The sequence below is a fragment of the Mus caroli genome, unplaced genomic scaffold (genome assembly GCF_978045245.1).
Source record: "Mus caroli unplaced genomic scaffold, Mus_caroli_1 scaffold_9, whole genome shotgun sequence".
Taxonomy (NCBI): domain Eukaryota; kingdom Metazoa; phylum Chordata; class Mammalia; order Rodentia; family Muridae; genus Mus; species Mus caroli.
Window position 1 is genome coordinate 45,478,957 of NW_028227264.1, and position 13,519 is coordinate 45,492,475.

The window sequence follows — 13,519 nt, forward strand, 5'->3', positions numbered from 1 at the left end:
TAAGCCATAAATGTACACTATACAAAAGCATCTTTGACAAATGGTTCTGGTTAACCTGGAATTCTGTATGCAGAAAAATTAAAAAAGGTATATATTTTTCACAAATGGATTAAATACCTCAACATGAAACCAGATACACAGAACGTTATTGAAGAAAATTAGAAAATAGCCTTGATTGTCACAGGAACATACCACAGGCACTAAAATCAACAATTCATAAACAGGGTCTCATGAAAATGACAAACTTCTACATTGGAAAGAAATTGTCATTTGGATAAAATAGCAGCCTACAGAATGGGAAAATATTTTTACCAAATAGACATCCAAAAGATGATTATTATTTAAAACATAGAAAGAACTAAAAAAAACTAGATGTGAACACATCACATATCCCATTTTTAAAATGTGATGCCGATATGAACAAATAATTATCAAAAGAAAAATCAAATGGCCATACTGTCTTAGTTAATGTTCTATTGCTTTGAAGAGAAACTATGGCCATGGTAACGCTTATGAAGGAAAGCTTTTAATTGGGGCTTGTATATAGTTTCAAAGGTATACTCCATTGTTATCATGGCAGGCAGTATGGCTATGCACATGCAGATACGGTAGTACAAAAGCTGAGAGTTCTACATCTGGATCCACAGGATGGAGGAAAAGGTAGTGACAAAGCCTGAGTTGAGCTTTTGGGACCCTAGAGAGCACTCCAGTGATACTTTTCCACCAATGAGGCTATAGCTACTCCAACAAGGGCATATCTCCTAATCCTTTTTAAGTAGAGACACTCTGTAATGGCCAAACATTCAAAGATCTGATCCTATGGGGACTACTTATAACCACCACATTCCACTTCCTAGCCTGCATATAGTTTTAGACATATTATAATGCAAACTGTATTCATTCAACCTTCAAAAGTCTCCACAGTCTGTAACAGTCTAAACAGTGTTTAAATATCCAAAGTCTCTTCTGAAACTGATGGTAATCTCTTAAAGCCAGTCCCTTGTGAAATTTAAAAAATAAAAAAACAAGCCCAAAAGAAGAAAACAAAAAAACAAAACAAAACATATCATCATATATTTCCAATATACAATGTTACAAAATACACAAAATATTTCTCTCTTTTTAGAGGATTATTTTTATACTCTGTTAACAGTGCTTCTAGGCAGGTATCTCCCAACTCTTGTATTTTGAGGTTTCCAACACAATTCAGGCTTCACCTTCACAGTTTCACACAATAGCATCTCTGAATTTCCATGCAAAAACAACCCTAATACATACCTAATCTCAATATTGTGGATCATGGCAGAACACAAGCAGGCTGAATGAAAATAAAAATTAAAAAAAAAAAATTAAAAGGGTAGATATGATGGTTACTGGGTATGGTGGAGAAAAAAATTTTGATTTGTTTTTTTTTTAAAGATTTCTTTATTTTTATTTATATGAGTACACTGTAGCTGTCTTCAGACATACACCAGAAAAGGGAATCAGATCTTATTACAGACGGTTGTGAGCCATCATGTGGTTGCTGGGAATTGAGCTCAGAACCTCTAGAAGAGCAGTCAGTGCTCTTAATCACTGAGCCATCTCTCCAGCTCCGAGAAAAAAGTTTATTGTGGATGACAGGGAAGACATATCTGGAGGCAGGCACATCTGAGAGATTGCATAGCGAAAATAACTCTGAGCAGGCCCCGGTGATAACGGTTCATAAGAAAATAAAGGAAACAGGAGAAGGGAGTAGAGGCTAGACAAAAGGGAGTCAGACTACCAAATTGGCTAGATTACATAGGGAAAGGCAGCTTGGGGGAAGGGCAATGCAGCACTTGATTTATGCTGAAGAAATTTAGGGTATGGGTGAGGTATGCCAGCCAGACCATGAAACATGAAGGGAATGAGAGATACTGGGAAAACCTGGTGGCCAAGTGGGTTTTAATATATAAAATAGAAACTTCAGTTAATCATTTGCCTCTAATTTGACACATAACATAGACATGGTGCTACAGAAGTTAAGAGTTCAACATCCATATCTTCAAGGAGCATAAAGAAAGAGTGACGCTGGCATTGGCTTAAATTTTGAAACACCAACATCCACCCTCTCTGATAAACTAACTGCCTCCAATAAGACCACAACCATTCTCAAAAGGCCACATTGACTAATCCTCTTTCAAGTAATATCACTTTCTCATGATTAAGCATTCAAATATATGAGCCTCTGGGAGTCATGACTCTTCCACCCACAACAACTGGTGGGTGTATATCCAAAGGTCACTTCATCATTGTCCTGGTCAATTAGCAACGGTTCAACATGTTAACTGATGCTCTGTTCATAATATCCAGAAGTCTGAAACAGTGTGGGTGTTCTTCATCAGAAGAATGAATAAATAAAATATTATTCATTTATATAATAAAATATTACTCAGCCATTACAAAATGAAATCATGAAACCACAAAATTACATGTGAATGAATGGAACTAAAAAAAAAAAATCATCCTGAATGAGAAATCTTATATAGTAGCAGCTTTATAAAATCTAAACGTATATGAAGACAATCTAAATCTAATCAACAAAATTTAATAGAGGCAGAGACCCAAACTGGCTACCTTTTGTAAAAAATAATAAGGCTGCTGGTAACTAAAATGGGCTATATCTGATTGAATTGTTGGCTGAAGGGATCACATAGGAATTTTTCCCAAAATATAGGCTATTGCCATGATAATAGGTTGCTCTCAAAACACTGAAATCAAAGCCCCATTTCTGAAGATACAACTCAATGAAAATGGGGAGGTCAATCAGGTGCCTATATAGAACCTTCACTCCTAACTTTTAGTGTCTTTGGTATAGCAAGGCACTCTGCAGACTACCAAAAGAGAAATGTAAACATCAACCCAGCCACAAAAAGCCACAAAACGTTTGATCTCCAGTGGTATCCTTCCTAAAAGATATGCTGGTGCAATGGCGGCATAAAACTTGTGCGAGTAACCAACCAATACTAGATTTTACTTAAGGCTACTCCATGAGAAAGAACCTATTACTGACACTGCTTTGGTGATCAAGGACCTAAGACAAAGACCACAGAGACCTCAGACAAAACCAAATATTACAATTCTAAGGAGACAAAATCAACAAAAGTAGAATGACACTTGATCACATTCTGCTATACTTCTAGATCAGAGCCTTCTTCAGCCATCATCAGAGAAGCTTCCTTTTGCAGCAGATGGGAACAAAGAGACCCACAGTCCAACTTTATGCAGAGAGTGAGAGACCTATGAAACCTCAACCCTAAATGGGTATCTACCTCAAACTTCTCTCCTCTGGGCTCAAGAAACCCCAGGAAAGATGAAAGAGATAAACTGTAAGAGACAGAAGGGATGGAGGAAACAAATTCTTCTGTAGCAAAGAACACATGACCTATGACTAAGGTAATATGCACAAGTCTGCTTCAGATGTGGTTCTAGAGCTAGAAGACATGAACACATGCCCCTATCCTTAAGCAATCTCTAATTGATAACCATTTATATATGAACATGAAATTTTTCTACAATGGACTCCCACTAGGGAAACAATGTACTCTTAATGGCAATCTGCTTGCCATATGCAGATAGCCAACAGAAAACATTCAATGGCATCTTTGGTGGTTCTTTGTCTCACAATGATGTATCAGGGCTGCTCCTTCTTTTAAATTTTATATTATTCTTAATTAATTAATTAATTAATATCCAAATCATAGCTTTGTCTCCCTTTTCTTCTCTCAGTCCTCCCTCTCACCTTCTTCCTCCATCTGTCCCTCCTCCTTATCTCCTCAGAAGAGGCCTCTCCTGGATATCAACCAACCTTGGCATATCAAGTTGGAATAGAACTAGGCACATCTTCTATTGAGGCTTAGACAATGCAGCCCAGCTAGAGGAAATCAAACGAGGATAGCCAACAGAGTCAGAGACAGCCCTGCTTCTCTGGAGGGAATTGCACATGAAAACCAAGCTACACAACTGTTACATATATGCAGGGGGCCCAGGTCTGTCCTAGGCACAGTCACTTCTGGTTAATTAGTCACTATGGAGCCCATGGGTCCAGGTTAATTGATTCTCTGGGTTTTCTTGTGTTGTCCTTGACCTCTTGATTCTTTCAATACTTCCTCCCCCCTCTACCACAGGATTTCCCAATATTTGGCTTTAGGTTTCTGCACGTGTTTCCATCAATTGCTTAGTGAAGCCTCTCTGAAGGCATTTTTACTATGTCTCTATCATCTAGTATAGCAGAATATCTTTGGTAGCTTCAGGGATGAGCTCCCTCTCATGGCCTGGCTTTCAGGCTGGGCCAGTCATTGATTAGATATTCTCTCCTCTGCTCCCTCTTTACCCCTGTATATCTTGTAGGCTGCACAAATTTTGGGTCTTAGGTTTTGTGGGTGGGCTGCTTTCCCAATCCCTCTATTGGAAGGAGGTTACATGAGGTTACCGGAGATGGCTGTCAGGCTCTATATCTGACATTGATAGGAATCTTAGCTAGGATCACCCCACCGAAAGCCCCCAATCTCCTCCATCCACCCCAGATTTCTATTCTATTACCAGTCTCAGCCAATGTGCAGGATAATCATGCTACTGTACAAAGCGTAGACCTAAAGAAGCTACGTAAGAATAAGGGACCAAGAAGGAGAGAGTTCTTAAATCTTACTGAGAAAGGGAAACAATAGATACTTGGGGTGAATTCGGTGAGGGAGGGTCTGGTGATTGGATCAAGTGAGAAGTGGATGGAAGGAGAAAGTACTTGTGCTTTCTGCTGGGTTCTTTTCCTTTCCTTTCTTTTGTGCTGTTATCTATTATATTATATCTTCAATTATTATTCATCCTTGAAATCCTTATTATTTTCGAATTAGAGACAAAGGGTAGAAGGATGAGAGGAAAGGAGTCTATAGTCAGGACATATATTATGTGAGAAAATATATATTCTCAACATGGAAAAACTTCAGTAACATCTCCTAATACTTATTCTATATCTTCTACATGAACTTGTCCTGCACAATAACATTTCTGAAAACTACGAATATCCTGACTATCTAGGTAATGTCTAGTCTTATAAGTCTGAGGATTAATATAGAATTCATGTCAACTGCACCCATATGCATCTAAAAGTCTTTCTAGGTTCTACAAAATAACATTTTCATTTGAATCACAGCTTCATGGTAAAATTAACTAATGCTTTATTAGGAGTTTGTAAGTATGTAGTAATGTGCATGTGAAATTTAAGAAGGCATAGGAAAGAACCCTTAATTTCTTGCCAAAAATAGTCTAAATGCCAGAATCTGACTTTTAGCTGCTGGTGAACTGCAAATAGATACTTTTCTGACCTTGGATGGTAGTAGGACATGCACTAGAAAGTCAGAATAAGTTGAATAAGAATAAAACAAACAGGGTGTTAATGACTGGTCCTAAGTTTTTGGAAACACATAAAGAATTAACAATACATATTCAGCAAAGCATTTTCTCAGTTCAGTACATAGCACCTGGCTTCATCACTTTCAAAGTGTGCAGCCAGATAATATACTATTTGGCTTTGTACACTCTCATCATAAGATGTTCTCTAGAGATCATAACTATCAGGCCTTTACCCACAGGTTCATATCCTTAATGCCAAAGCCTTAAGATCTTGGACAATAAAAAGAAAGACCCTAGACAATACTGTACATCAATATAGAGCTACACACACACACACACACACACACACACACACACACACACACACACACCACATACTTATAGCTGAAAAGATGAGAAAGGGGTATCTTGCACAGAATTTATAAGTGATCCATCCGCTCTCTACCTGTAGATACTTGCCTGGATTCCTTTCTGGTACCCTGATATATTAGGCATAAATTAGTTACAGCCTAGGTCAGAATCTTTGTCTTAGTACCAAATTGTGCTGGGGGATGTGTTTGGAAAACAAAGTACACTATACAAAGGAAGGAAGTGGACTTTAATTGAAGATGGATAGCTGGAACTCACTGAGAAACCTCTAGGAAAAAAGTTGTCTATCTGAAGAAAAAAGACATGAAAAGCATTTGAAAAAAAAATAGTCACTAAAATATTCAAATCAAATCAATTCTAATTAGAATTCGTAGGTTTGACACACAATTTTTTTAATTAGTGCTATTTTTATGAATTAATTTGATGGCATTCTACTTAATACAATAATTTTCAAATCATAGCATTCTTGGTAGTATTTAGTATTTTTGGGGCAAATATATTTTCTTATCATGTTTAGGAATACTGTATTATTGTTAATCTCAATAAAATTTTATAAAAAGTATTCAGAAGTAATATAATTGTTCTACTCTGTTTATAGTTTATTGGTTGATTGATTGGTTGGTTGGTTGAATGGCAGGAGTGATGTATGAGGTGATACTAAATAAAGTTTACCAAGTCAACCTGAAGTTAATCAAGATCATTTCTTGGCTGCAAACGAATTTCAGATTTTGACTCTTGAAATATAACAAGCTCTAATCAAGCCTAAGCAAACCAAATCCCATCCCTGACTGGAAATCCTTTGCCACCTACAGGCCCAATGTCTTCTTATATGGTCCTGCAGGATTACCAGGGATAAAACATGATTAAATGGTTAAGTCATATGGAAAGCCCGTTTTAGATAGGGAGTCCGGTGTGGTTCCCTGTAAGGTACCAGATGAGAATTACTCTTGAGTTCTTGTATTTCACTTTCACAAGATAACCACTGTGTACTTCAGGTCAGTTTAAATGATTGTAGTGTGTGTGTGTGTGTGTGTGTGTGTGTGTGTGTGTTTGTATGACACACTATGGGAGATATGGCAGCATTAATGGGAAAAACTTTTCCTGTTGGATTGGAAAGGCCATTACTGTGCCATCTCCTCTGTCAGACTGGAGTGTCCTTGTGCTTCCCCAGGGCCACTTGCTGCTTCCACTCATACCTGAATTGTGATTGCAGCAATAAACAATCACTTCATTTCACTCTCAGAATGAAGATGCTTGCCTCAGTCAGAGGGCTGTGTTGGTGTTTGATCAGCTCTTCAATGTGTGACAAAGATTAATGCTGACCAATGACACGCCTAACAGGGTGCACTTGATTATTGATTTTACCTTTTATCTTGCTGATAGGTTCTTAAATGTGATTTGATGATATAGATTTCCTCCTAATTCTTCCTGACCCTGAGATATTTGAGATATAATCTACAAACATGAGCATACACTTCTTGCAAATGCTTTCTCAAAGCTCATGACTTACTACTTTAAATTATGCTGTGCTACACTTTAACAGGAATACATAAGGGAGGGGGAAGGTAACTATTCGAGAGACCAAGTTATGCTCAATCAGTTTCATTAAAAGTTACTGTTTTTCTGTTTCATTTTTGCTTCAAAAATCACTTTTAAATTTTCTTTTCCTACTGAATAAAATGTTAAATAAGTACCACAGTTTCTCTCCTCTTTCTTGGATAATGAAAAATCCTGTAGATACCCTCTATTGCCTGAATTCTCTTTTGGCCCAGTATATTCACTAAGATGAAGATTTGTACCATGCTTTACTTTCTTTTATTTCATCCTCTTTCTAATTTTCTCTAGAAAGCCTAAAATGGGCTAAAGGACTGTAGGAAATTTCTCTTGCATTTCAACAGGATTCATTTGTCTTTCCTCTTTAGATTATGATCATTCCAGACTCATTAAAGGTTTAAGAAGAAAAAGAGAAAACTAATGCATATATATATATATATATATATATATATATATATATATATATATATCCTCGCATATGGCTACTGCTGTCCTGCTGAAGGGATAGTGTTTGTCATCTGACTGCAATTCTCTTGCAGGCTTTCTTCTAGGTCACAAACTGTGGTTCCCTTTGTATGCTCACTTCATTGTATATCCTCTGACATCCTTCTCATTAGGGTAGTGATGTACTCATTCCTGAACCCATGTACTTCTTACTCCCTATGAGAGAAACTGCTTCACACACAGGGTTAGGTTTACAAAATATGTATTATGGAGAGCATATTGTTACACAATTGGCATTTGCCGTAGTCATATGAAGACAAAATGGAAGGAAATAGATGCTGTATATATGTACATATAATTAGAGTACTGAGGAAAATAGCATGAGATCTGTACATATAAGAGTCCAATGCACCCAGAAGTAACATCTGGGGTGAGGTATGGTTGTGGAAACCAACGTAGATACTCAAAGACATGTCCCTCCAGTCAGTTTAAACTAGTATGTTTTCTAAAATGTTGGAAGTATGAGAAACATTGCAGGCAATTTATAATCACATTTTATCAAGCTGTTTTAAAATGCCTACACACTATTCTGAGACAAGATTAGAAATGATAATTCCATTTCTTGCTCTACATATTCATAAATGCCCCTCTTTTTGTACTTTTGCTCTGATTATCTGAAGAGAGGTGACTAATGGTGCTATTTGGAACTGTGATGTCTCTATCCTGTCATATTAATCTTGAAACAAAAATTTGTACAAACAAATGGTTTTGTGAATAAACAGTAGTTCAAAGCTGAACTACAAATTTATTACAAGTAGTACAAATAACTGAACCTGAGAAAATAATAAAGTTTTTGAAAAATTTGTACAAAGGTCAGAAAAAAATAAGAAGAGTTTTACTATTACACTTATATTTTTAAGAAGAAAATGAAGAACACTAACCCATATAAGTTTTATAAAAACCACTCTTGGTGATTTTTCTTTAATTTTTGCTAAGTATTTCAAGTGTAGTAATTTATATGCCACAATACATAAAATAAAATGAGTTACATAAATAATTTTGGACTCCAATTTAAAAACACATTTAAACTTAAATTTACATATATTAAATGATCTGTATTTTATTTAATGATGACTTTAGCTATAAGAATGAACAGTTTTTAATGATATAGTAATGAGGGAGGATATTAAGTACAATTTATATTTTTAATAAAAAAATAGGTATATTTAATATAGGTTTTATAACTTTATGAATTTCCCAGAGAATATAATAATAAAAGATTTGTAGATGTTTCACACATTTAATTTGAACAATAAAGAGCAAACACAGTTATTTTTATAATATTAAAGATTGTCAGGAAGGTTAAGGTCCTGACATGGAAATATTCATTTAACCAATATCTCTTCATATTTCTTTTATCACTGTGAAAGAATCTAACTTCCTGCAGGAGATGTTGTAAAGATTAATTACTTCATTTTTGTTAGAGTTCACAAAGTTTAATATTAAAGAGAAAGGCACATGAAAGATGGAAGTAGGAACTATAAAGAATTGTCACAAAACCTCCTATTATTATAACTTTCATGGAGAAAGGTCAGCATTTCATATACAATGCCTGTTAATAAGCAGTCAGAAAACGTGATAGAGCTTTATTAAAAATTTTATGAATCTATTGTGTACAGTTTTTATTTTTAAAAAAAAGTGTACAAGTTTTACTTATCCCTGACATACACTACAACTTTCAGCACATCCCTTCCTTCTAATTCCAAATATGATATATATCCCTTCCTTTTGCTCCTCTCCCCTTTTTAATCTCCCCAAAGCTGAAGTTCCCTAGTGCTCTCCCACTTTAAATATATCTTGATATATATGTTCCATTGCAATATACAAATTATACGAGATTAAAGCAAACATGTCTGCATATGAATGTCGTATCTGTTGTCAAGAAAAAATATCTATAGAAAAATAACTCTTGGGGATAGCCCTGGTGCTATTGTAAATTGATGCTATTTCCATCCTCCTGGGAGGGGTTGAGAACAAGGAATGAGGCAGCACTTAGGTAATTTCCTGTAAACCTTCTTCCCACCTTAATTTGTAAAATAAAGGCTAGAGCCAGTGATTGGGCATCTGAGGAGAAGGTGGACCTGAAAATTGGGAGAGAGAAGATGAAGGAGGAAGGAAAGTGGAGCAGAAGCACGTGGCCTAGAGAAACCACAGTTATAAGGGGTCTCAGATGGGGAAGATGGTAGTGTAGTGGTAGATCTTGCCCAATCTAGGCGCACAGCTTGTATCCATATTAATTGAATTGTGTTTTCATTGCCAGGGCACATTTGGATTGGGGAATTACTGCAACAAAATGGCGCCCAAAGTATTGATTTGAAATCAACTAACCTACGATAAAACTTCATTGCCTCCCAACCCCTGAATAGGGGTTGGGGGGCAGTGACATAGGATGCAGCAGTGTGGACTGGAAACTGGCTGAATCTGAGGGGCCTACAGAGAACAGCAGAAAGATTTGCTCCCCCAACTCCCAGAGAGGGTGCTATGGCCAGGGTCAGCACCTCAGCCTAGAGCTGTAGGTAAGAACAGGTAATCCTGGAACAACAGTGTGCAAGGTAGTTTTGGGGCAGACACAGTGAACTAATGGCATCTACACCTGAGAGAGCCTTTCTGTGTTCACTTCCCCATATCCTTCACCTTTCACCTTGCCTCCCCCATCCATGTGTGTCTTTCTACACTCAAATCCCCTGTATAAAGAATCAGGAGACAAATGTACAAATGTCTCCTGACTAGGTAATTCATTGACATAAAGAGACACAGTAAATATCTTTTTGGCTTTATGTGATGATATTTTGAATGGTTTGACATGGATGGATTTAGAGGAAATAGACACCTTATCATTTACTGGTATTGTAATATTTATTCTCTTGATTTACTTTGTCCTCTCAAAAGACAGGGCACTAGATAAAAAATTCCTTGCCTTAGAATAGAGATTACAAGTAACACTAAAACTAAAGGTTAAGGATTTCATAGGTAAAAATAAGCAATAAAAAGAGGAAAATGAGGGTTGGAGACAGAAGCTGGAAGAGATGCTAGAACAGAAATTTTTGAAGTTCATAGATGAGTCTGAGCAACAGAGAGATAAGCTTAAGACTTGGCAACATAGCTTAAAGGAAACACTAGAACTAAATATTCAGAATTTCATTGGTCAAAATAAGCAACAGAGAGAGGAGAATGAAGTTTGGAGACAGGATCTGGAAGAGACACTAGAACAAGGGATGCAGCAGCTCACTGATCAGACTGAACAGCAAGGAGATAGAGATAACATTTGGATGCAAAGTCTAGAGGATAATTTCCAGAAGCTGGCAAATCACAGTAATACAGATGCTGCAATATTAGAATTACAACAAAAAAAAAAGAAGCTAAGATTATGGAAGCAGGGCTTAGACCAGAAGATACTGGAAATTATAGAACAACATGAACAACAAAAAGAGAAACTTAAGACTTGGCAACGTGGCTTAGAGTAAGCACTAGAATTGAAGACACAGAAAATTATATATCAGAATAAGAGACCGAAAGATAAAAATGAAGATGGGTGACAGGAGCTAGAAAAGATTCTAGAACAAAGGATGCAGGAGCTCACAGATCAGACTGAGCAGCAGAGAGAAAATAATAAGGATTGGAAACTAGACTTGGAGAAAAAATCTTTTAAAATTAATCAATCAAAATAAAATGGACAGCAGACTATCAGAATTGTTAAAGAGAAAAATCAAAATGTGGAGGCAGAACGTTGAACAGAGAATACAGGAGCTCAAGGAAAAGGAAGAACAACAAAAGGAGAGATGTGAAGCATGGACACAGACCTTAAGGGAGGAATTCAAATTTTCAATTAAGGAAAATACTTAGGTAGAGACAGAAGATAAAATTTTGGAAAGCCAATCAAAGGTTATTATAAAACACACTTTAGTCTAACTGGTTAATATACAACAAAGGCCTCCAGAGGATGATTATCCACAGGGCTATCAGGAATTTGAATGGAAACCTGTGTATGTGTTAAATCTGAGAAAATTTCAGGAAAGTGTCACTAATTTTGGAATGCATTTGCCATTTGTAAAACAAATCTTGTCTTCTTGTGCTATTAAAAAAAGAATAATCCCCCAAGACTGGAAGGATATGGCAAGATCAATACTAGAACCTGCTGCAAATTTATAATGGTTTGCCTGGTGGAGAGATGAGGAGAGGGAAATAGCATGAAAAAATAGAGCCAGAGACAGAGAGATTTCCACAGAAATCTTGGAAGATTGGTGAAGGTCGCTTTGCTCAGGTAGAAGTGCAGGCTGTATATGATGAAACTCTGGCATTATGTCAAATGTCAGCCTTAAAGGCCTGGGACAAAGTCGAAGAATCAGGGAAAAGACTTGAACCATTTACTCAAGTCATACAATGTCCATAAGAAATCTTCCCTGAATTTTTACAAAGGCTAACCTCAGCTGTGGAAAAGAGTGTATCAGATTCAGCATCAAGAAATTGAGTCTTTAGTCTTTGAAAATGCAAATGCTGAGTGCAAGAAAGTGATCAGACCACTGAGTGCAAGGTTAGTGTCAATAGATGAATGGATTAGATATACAGCTGATGTTGGATCTCAATCTCCTGAAATAATTGTAATAGGAGAAGCTGTCCCCAGACACCTAGACACAAGATTTCAAAAGTTTTAATTATGGTGAGTGAGGTCATCTCAGAAATGACTGCAGGAAATATCAAAGTAATATCAAAAGGGGGCCTATTCCTTCTGGAATATGTCAAAGTTGTGGCAAAGGCTAACATTTGACTAGGGAATGTAGAGCAACAACAGACAAATGGGGGCAACACCCTGCCAAAAACCTCCCAGGGGTGTCTCGTAGGCCCCAATGCTAGACAGGGAGAGTTCTCTTTCTCAGGACAATTAAACTACACTGACTCAAAAACAGATGTTCTGAGACTAAACAAGGCTGAGACAAGCTCTATAGACAATTCAAAAAGCTCAAAGGGAGCCAATATTTTGGCAAACTTTTATAGAGTATCAAAGGCCAAAACTAAGAATGCTAATAAACAATATTGAGATTGAAAGAATGGTTGACACTGGAGCAGATGTCACCATTATCTGTCCAAAATCTTGGCCTGTAAGTTGGCCACTTCAAGAACTAGACATCCAATTTCAAGGAACTGGGACCTTATCCCAGTGAAACCAAAATGTCAGATTGATTAAATGTATAGGACCAGGTAGGAAAATTGAGGCCATATGTGACTAATATAGCCATTAACTTATGTGGAAGAGATCTATTACAGCAGTGGAAAACCCAAATTAATATATCCTCAGTCTCAGTGTCTAGCCATGAAACATGTCAGGTTCCTAACAAAAATTTTAAATTAGTTAAAGAACATTATCAAAGGCAGTTACAGACTGTCCAAGCTGTCCATAAACAGGATACAGCAGAGGCTGACAATTTAGCTATACCCACAGCCTTTCCACTAAGGTGGTTAAATGACTAAACCATTTGGATTGATCAATGGTCTATGACAAAAGAATAAGTACAGGCATTAGAACAGCTAGTCCAGGAGCAACTGGAAGCTCAGCATAAAGAGGAGTCTACCAGCCCTTGGAATTTTCCAGTATTTGTTAATATATCTCTGGCAAGTGGATGATGTTAATTGAACAACTATTGATAGGAAGTGTACTAGAGGCTTCAGAATCCCCCCCAAAACCCACCATGTTAACAGCAAAGGATTAAAGAAAGAATTCTCTATT

At 36.7% G+C, this 13,519-nt stretch overlaps 1 pseudogene; it reads left to right on the plus strand.

Moving 5' to 3' along the window:
• The first annotated feature begins 10,090 nt into the window (after positions 1-10,090).
• Positions 10,091-11,946, plus strand: LOC147002634 (uncharacterized; annotated as a pseudogene).
• The last annotated feature ends 1,573 nt before the right edge of the window (positions 11,947-13,519 follow it).